Consider the following 8301-nt stretch of genomic DNA (forward strand, 5'->3'; position numbering starts at 1 on the left):
TCGAAGCTTTTCCTACTGCTAATTGTACTGCTGCCACAGTGGCGAAGATTCTCCTTAGAGACATTGTACCCCGTTTTGGCATCCCTCTTGTGCTCGACTCAGATCGCGGACCTCACTTTACTGGTCATGTCCTTGGCCATTTAGAACAAGGACTGGGCATTTCACACTCCTTTCATACACCCTACCACCCCCAGTCTAGCGGGAAAGTTGAGCGTATGAATAGGGAACTTAAGCTTACATTGGCTAAATACTGTCAGGAAACAGGATTAAAGTGGCCTCAGGTACTTCCTTTGGTCCTGTTTCACCTTCGTACTCGCCCAACCCGCGCATTGGGATTATCCCCCTTTGAACTGCTCTATGGACACCCCCCTTTCAAAGGCGGGGCGCTACCACGTGCTGATGTTTCACTATTGGGAGGGGATCATATGACCGCGTGTCAGTTTCTCTCCCTACAGGCTCGCCTCCGTACCCTTTGGAAAGCCTCGCAGTTTTCCCAGACCGTGCCGCTGGAGGAACAGATCCACCCGTTCCAACCAGGGGACTTCGTCTGGGCCAAAAAGTTCGTTCGTGACGACACCCTCCAGCCAAGGTTTACTGGACCCCACCAGGTTCTTTTGACAACCCAGACTGCAGTGTTCCTGGAAGGACGCAAATCTTGGATCCACCACTCCCACGTCAAGCCAGCCGTAGTGGACCACAGTGACGGACCAGCAGCTCTTGTCACCACTGAGGACACTGCCTTCGACCAGTGGACCAGCTTACCTCTCTCAGACATTAGACTTAAATTGACTCGAAAAAAATGAGAGGACCCTTTATTCTGACAACTGTATGTTTTTTTTATGCTTTTTTAGTTTATTTTCTGCTTATGAAGATAATGCTTTTATTAGATATTCCCACGAGGTTAAAACTCGTATTTTAGGAAATAGAAGTAATTGCTGGGTATGTACTCAATTTCCAGTAAATGCAGCACAGGGACTCCCCTTCACACCCATTCCCCTAACCACTGCTAATATGACTTGGATGCCACCGACTAGAATAAAAGATCCAGTCCAACCCAATCTTACATGGGACAAAACAGGAGTGCCAATTAACAAATATCTCAGGGTAACCAATCAAACAGGATCACTGTGTTTTGTTAAAGGAAAAGGGTCAACTTTTGTGGGAACAAGTAAATGCAACATATATTTTAATGGCACCGCCTTTAGTAAAAATCTTGGCTTCAAGCCTTGCGCATCCCACTTATCCCATATGTGGATCCCTCACCCCGATCCAACCTTTTCAACTTTTTCATGGAGGGGCAGGTTTTCAGAGTCAGTTTTTAAAAAGCCCTGCTCAGATCTCAAGGGTGTCCAACTAATTGTTAAAGGATACACAATTGCCTTCTACAACTGCTCAAGCAGTACTACACTGCCCTTTGAGAACAACACTACCAAATTGTGACTCTGCAGTTCACACAACGACCCCTCTGCGTTACCAGGGGAACAGTGGTACAACGGGTGGTGGGTTACCTCCTACTTTGAGAAATGGAATACCCAAAACGCATTATATGGAACATACTGGGTGTGCGGGCCCAAAGCTTACTATTTTCTCTCCCCTGATTGGGCAGGGTCATGTTATTTGGCATGGCTAGCACCGCCTTCTCGCATCTCCCTCACTCCCCCTCATTTTTCCCATGTTCGTAACATCCGTGAAACTGACAGAGATATTAATCTCCGTGATGGTTTGTCCTGGCAGCGGTGGGCTGGTCACACTAGCTTGAAGGGTGCTATCATCCGTCTACAGGGACTATTAGAATCTTTGACCAATGAAACTGCAACCCTATTTGAAAATCAGGCTGGGGAAATGTCCCAGCTGCGCCAGTTATCTTTGCAAAACAGAATGGCTTTAGACATAATGTTAGCAGCCCAGGGAGGAACTTGCGCCCTCATAAATGAAGAATGCTGTGTTTTTGTAAATGACACCTACTCTGACACTTTTCAACGTACCAAACACCTAAGGGAAATGGCTAAAAACTACTCCTCTGGCCAGCCACCTTATGATTGGTGGGGAGCCTTATGGAATTGGCTGCCCGGATTTGGGTGGGTTAAAAACCTCTTGGTGGGTGTTGTTGGGGCCATAGTAGTCCTTATAATACTGTGTTGCTGTATTCAGTGTGTCCCCTCCCTCATAAACTCATGTAAGTCAGTTTATTCTTTTCCTACTTCAGCTAAAAGCCTTACTCTCTTCGAATTGGCCCAGGCTGAAATTGCCAATCGGCCCTTGAGATCTTAAAATAGGGTGTAGCTTTTTGATTAATAGTTATCCCAAAGCTACAAATGGAGGAATGTTGGGTCTAAACTTTTGGTGAACTTTGGGGAGCCAAAACACACCCAGACTGGCTGTCTCTGGATAATCCTTCCTGAACCCTTTTGAACAAAACACTGACCTGCAAACTACTCATGACACCCCCTTTCTCAAGTAGCCATTAGCCTTTATCTCTATGCATTTACTTGTTAACTTGCTTTTCCTGTAAAATCTTGATTGATTATGCATGACCATTATCTTTTGTTAATCACTTTGTTTACTTCTGTGTATAAATATTGATGCTCACCCCTAATAAAGGGGCCACACTTAATCTAAAGCTTTTAGAGCTAAGGATAGTGTGAGCCCGTTGATCAACGCATTGGTGTCTGGTCTCTGACAGAATTGTGTGCCCCATACCAACTCCGCACGAACTCGGGTGCTGGAGAGGTGAGTGAGGACTTGCTTTATTTACCTAACATAGGTGCCAATCCCCCCTCCCCCCGTCCCGATTTTTCACACTTGCTGTCTGGTGACCCTAGTGAGAATGCAAACTGGGAGTTGGTGGCAGACTGGAATGGAGGCGTGGGGAGAGAAGAGGCAAGCTTGGAGGATTCCTGAGTAGCTTTACACAGTGAAAAAGCCTCCCAGAGACCTAGTAACAGATCCCTGACACTGTTTAGGAGCCATTACAGTGGTAATGAAGCCATTTAACAGGCATTCACCAATGCCCAGGGAGCCTTTGGCCACATTCGCTGGCTCTTCTATTGTAGGAAAATGTGTTATTGGGGTTAAAACCAGCTTCCAAATCACCCCTCCTTTATTCTCTGTACCCAGCAGAATTAACTGCTGACCTGGCTTGAGGAGGAGCTGAAATAACCAGTGAGTTATTTCTTGATCTAGTCGTTTGATTCAAACCCAGTTTAAGTCAATGAGTCTGGCGGGGAATTCTATGTAAGGTAGGTGATTAAACTACTGCCCTAATGCAGGCTGCCGGACTTACTGGAGGTGGTGCATGAGCCGGCTGCTGGCCCTCTGCAAGTGGGTGGATTTTGCCACTCAAGGACACTGGCCTGGGCAGAGGCAGAGGCAGGGCTGTGCTTTCACGGCTAACAAACCCACTGCCTTTGTGGGCAAAACCATCGCTTTTGTACAATCAACCAATATGTGTATTAAGAACCAAAACCACTGACACCAGATTGGTCCATAAAGGTAAGAAAAAGCCAAGTGTTTCTCAGAAAAACCACCCACCTTGTGGAGAGGATTCATTGCTGTACAGGAGAGACATCCTGTAACAGGTTGGAGAGAGAGTCCAAGGGTGAAATATCCTGGGAATCTTGTTATTGACTTCAGTGGGGCCAGAATCCCCCCCTCTGCCAAGTTGGGAAAGTGCTCCCCAAATCCCCTCTCTGCTTCATTAGCCAGAACATCAAGAGTATCTATCTTAGGTACTTTCCTACACCCCTCAGGCCTTTGTCTGTTCATTTATTGATCATCCATTTTAAAATAGTCACTGATTCGTACACTGTTTTGGTGACAATGAATTCCCCTGGATGTCTGAGCATGGTGGAAGCAGCAGCCTGTCGCTGCAGAACTGGTGCTGGGAACTGGACTAGGTGGTGACAAGTCTGGAGCAGTGTGGATGGTAGTCCCAGCGGTAACTAACAACAAAGTAACTGAAGTGGAAGCAATAATGACAGTCAATCTGCAACATTGCCATAGCACAGGATACTAAAGTGCTTCTGCAGATTGTGCGTACAGAGCTCACTCCCCACATTGCTAGGATTCAATCTACTGCCTCCATCAACATGAGAAAGTCTCCAAGAGGAGCTACTGAACCAGTCCCCTCTAGAGTGAAATCCAGCAGCTGCTGAGTGTTGCTGCTACTGTACAGTGATGACAAAACGTGTGATGTAACTTCTTCTAATGAGAACTCAGTGTAGGGACGGCCCCACCCTGGGTCCTGAAGCAGACACCAGTTAGCTCTTTGCCACGCAACATTTTCAGCAAAGACTGGACTTCCTTTCCCCACACAGAATTGTCGCAGTCTGGGGTGTGGGAAATCCCCTGTGGCTATATTTCTAAGCAAAGGAAATTCTCTTTTCCGGCACCCAGCAGGCAGTTAGTCATTACCCACTGTGGAACAGGTCACTTTCATTAGCCTCAAGGCCAGATTTTCTTTTGCACACCTACTCTTTTTCACCACTCCACTGGAGAATTGGGACAAAAAGCTGGCAGATCTCCCCAGCTGGAACAGAGCTGGCATAGCTAGCTCCTATGCTTCTCCCTTGCAGCCCCAGCATCAGGATGCTTTGAGGTGCCCAGTGCTCTGACTGTTCTTGGTCTGTGTAATGGCCAAAAGGGGCACACGGTCAGGAGCAGGCAGCACACAGGTGTACACAAAACATGCTGTAGTCCCAGCTTGCACTCTCCGCTTAGCGTTCCATAAAAGGAAGTCAATCTTATTTCTGTTTGCAAGAGCTGCTAATTGAAATGCTAAGAAAATCTTAGAACACATTCAATTTATTCTATGCAAGCAAGAGCTTACTATTAAAAGAGGAGCCCAGCATCGTTTAAAGAGCTGGAATACATGTATTCTAATGAGGGAACCTGCCATTTTAAAGTTACCACTTGCACATTTCCTCTCTTGCCAGAGTTGTGAACTCTGATATTCAAAGGCAGAACTGCCAGCACAACTAAAAAGGAGACAGAGACGCTCTGAAAGCAATTTTTTTTTTTAAATTTCGGGATCATCAGAGCAAGACAGAGGTGAAAGTGACCTAAATTGTTAATGCATTTTGCTCTTGCCATTGCAATCCCATTTTCTATCTTATTTTTAGTTTTTTTCACATGCATATTTAAGAATCAAGCCGTGTGCTGGGCTGCTGTGTTGTCAGGTCACTGTGGTATCTGCTTTGAAGCGGCACACACTCTGGGTGATGTGGGAATGAGAAGTGTGTGCTGAGGACAGAAGCCTTAGGAGATTCTAAGAGGTGTTGCTTTATAGCAGAGAGGGAAGTTCCAGACTAAGTTTGTGTTTGATTTCTGTGAACGCCTCCCTTGATTGGGGACTTAAGACTTTCCCAGTGACACTGTTGGGGGTGGAAGTGTAACCAGATAGCTTCAGATGTGAGGTTCATTCCCGCTTGAAGGCACATGGGTGGAAGATGTGTGCCAAAAATAAAGCGAACGGAAAGGGAGAGACATCTATTTAATTCTCCAGATGATGTGACTGAATGTGCCTGCTCATATAAGTTTTCATGTGTAATATTTTACTAAACGAGCTCAGATATTGATGGAGAAGCTGCGGAACCCACAAGCATTCACAAATAAAATAAACTCATTATATTTTTGAAAGAGACTTTTTTCCGATGACCTTCTGCAATGCAATTCACCTCAGGCCATTTGCCTGGTAACACTGACCATTACTACAGCATATCTCCCTTCACTGTTTAAATGTCTAGCTCTGAAGATGAAGTTGAGATGTTATATTATGAACACACAGGGCTAAACTCATCCCTGGTGTAACTCCACTGGACCTGGCCTTATTTCAGGGGTGAATTTGGCTAACAGCATAATGTGGGAGCCAGATCAATTTGTACTTTTGGCGCAATATCGTTAATTCCGTTAGGTCTGCTCCAAAGCCCGTCAAAGTCCATCAGAATCTTTCTGTTCACTTCCGTGGTGTTTGGATCCAGCCCATTTTCTTAGTATACTTCAGCTGAGAGTTTCAAAAGCGTGTAAGTGACTTTCCACTGGAGTTGGGCTCCAAATGAAAGACTTTCTGCACATGAAAATTAATCTGGAATAATGCAGGGTATGGATTTAAAGAGAATTAACTATTTCTAATTAATGCCATGTGTGGATGCTTTTATTCTGGAATAAGAGGGCCTTATTCTGAATTAGTTTAATCCACTTCCAAGACATGCCATGACAGATGCCAGGACCCCTGTCAACCATAGGGCATGGCTTTCAGGCACTGTAATAACTAATGTTAAAAAGTGGCAATTCAGAACATTGGCAAAAAATGGCAGTTGGAGAACTTCAAATAGATGGTTTCATTTTCTGGTCTGGTTTCACCAGTAATGTTTCTGCTTTGTGGTTTGTTGTTGTTGCTGCTGCTGTTATGTTTAGATCCTATTGATTAGGGTCTAAACTGTGTTTCAACAGAAAATTGGATTTTCCACAACACACAAATTTGCACACAAAGTGTCTGCTTCACATGGACAGCTTCAACTTTTCATCAAAACTGAAATTTTTTCAGACAAAACCTTTTTTGGTTTGGAGTGTTTTGATGACAATTCAGAATTTTCCATGGAAAATTTTAATAAAAAAAACCCCAAACCCCGTTTTTCATATTTGTTGAAAATTTCAGTAGAAACTCATTGTCAAGTAGTATTCCCAATTCTGGACCTTAGAGTCCAAAATATGGATACTAGCATGAATTCCCCTAAGCTTGATTACCAGCTTAGATCTGATAGGCTGCCACCAGTCAGGAATTTTTAGGGCCTGATACCCTCTGATCCCCCCAAAACCTTCCCAGGGGACCCCAAGACCCAGATTCCTTGAGTCTCACAACAAAGGGAAATAAGCCATTCCCTCCCCCCCTCCCTTCTTCCTCCCAGCTCCTTCCTGCCCTGGGAACACTAGGAGATTGCCTGATTCAACTTTTTGAATCACCACACCAAGAGGAGTGTTACCTTCCCCCTCACCCAGAGGCAATACAAGCTGTGTGAATTAACACAAAGAGAAAATTTATCCTTCCCTTCTCCCCACCAATTCCCTTGAACTTTAACTAGGAGAAAAAAATTAAACAGGTCTTAAAAGCAAAACTTTTAATAAGAAAGAAAGAAAAAAGTAAAAGGTTTATCTCTGCACTTTAGATGGTAAAAAGTTACAGGGTCTTTCAACTATAAACAATAGAAAGAAACTTTCTCCAGCAGAAACACAATTTAAGCTACTTCCAGCAAGTACACATATGCAAATGGAAAAAAAAACAAATTAAAGGACTATGACTGCCTTTTCTTACTTACAATTCTGAACAGATAAGAGACTGTAGCAGGGAGATTGGCAGAAACCTGGTTGCACCTCTAGTCCCGTCCAGGACCCAGAGAGAACAAAGCCAAACCCAAAACCCACAAACAAAGGCTTCCCTCCCATGAGATTTGAAGGTATCTTGTCTTCTGATTGGTCCTCTGTGTTTGGGGTCCCTGTTTGTTAACCCTTTGCAGGTAAGAGAGACATTAACCCTTAACTATCTGTTTATGACACTCATGCTCCTCTAACCCCGATTTTCCAACCAGCTCTGCTATTAATGCAGATTTCCTTTTAATTAGATATAGCTTTTTGGTGTTACTTTTCTGAGAGACTTATCACAGGATGAAAGAAACTCTGTTGTTCATTGGGCAAGCTCACCACCTGCATGTTATTTCTGGACTCTCTTATGTTTTAGGAAAAGGAACCAGACTGCGGTTCATTAGTTAGTGTGTATCTGGGAGTCAGGAGACTTGGGCTCTAGTTGTGGGTCTGGCAGCAATTCAAGTGTTGTTCAAACTCTTTGTGTTTCAATTTCCACATCTGCAAAACTGGGATTAATCATCACCTGCCCCCATTATGGCTGTGAGGGTGATGGAGCTATTGGAAAGTGCTTGGGAATCTAGATGAAAGGTTCCACCAAAGTGCTTTATTAATATTAATAACACCACCTTATTTGGAAAGAAAATGCGTTTGGAAACCAAAATTTGACCAAAGCTAAATGCTAAACACTGTCCCAGCTCTGTTGTAGGCACTTGTAAAATAGAGTTTATGAAATGAATTAGGAGAGATTTGATGGGTCTCTAAGACAGAGCCGCTCTACCAGGAGATCTGATTATCAGCACCGTAGAGCATGCAGCGATGTCAATTATAAGCCTCATTTCTGAGTAGTAAGGCCCTCGTCTCTTTCCCAGATGCTGTCAGTTACAGGGAGCCTTGAGGACTGACTTGCTGCCATTTCCTGTCAGGAACAAATCGTGTTAGACA

Source organism: Gopherus evgoodei, chromosome 4 (assembly GCF_007399415.2).
Source record: "Gopherus evgoodei ecotype Sinaloan lineage chromosome 4, rGopEvg1_v1.p, whole genome shotgun sequence".
In the NCBI taxonomy this organism is placed as follows: domain Eukaryota; kingdom Metazoa; phylum Chordata; order Testudines; family Testudinidae; genus Gopherus; species Gopherus evgoodei.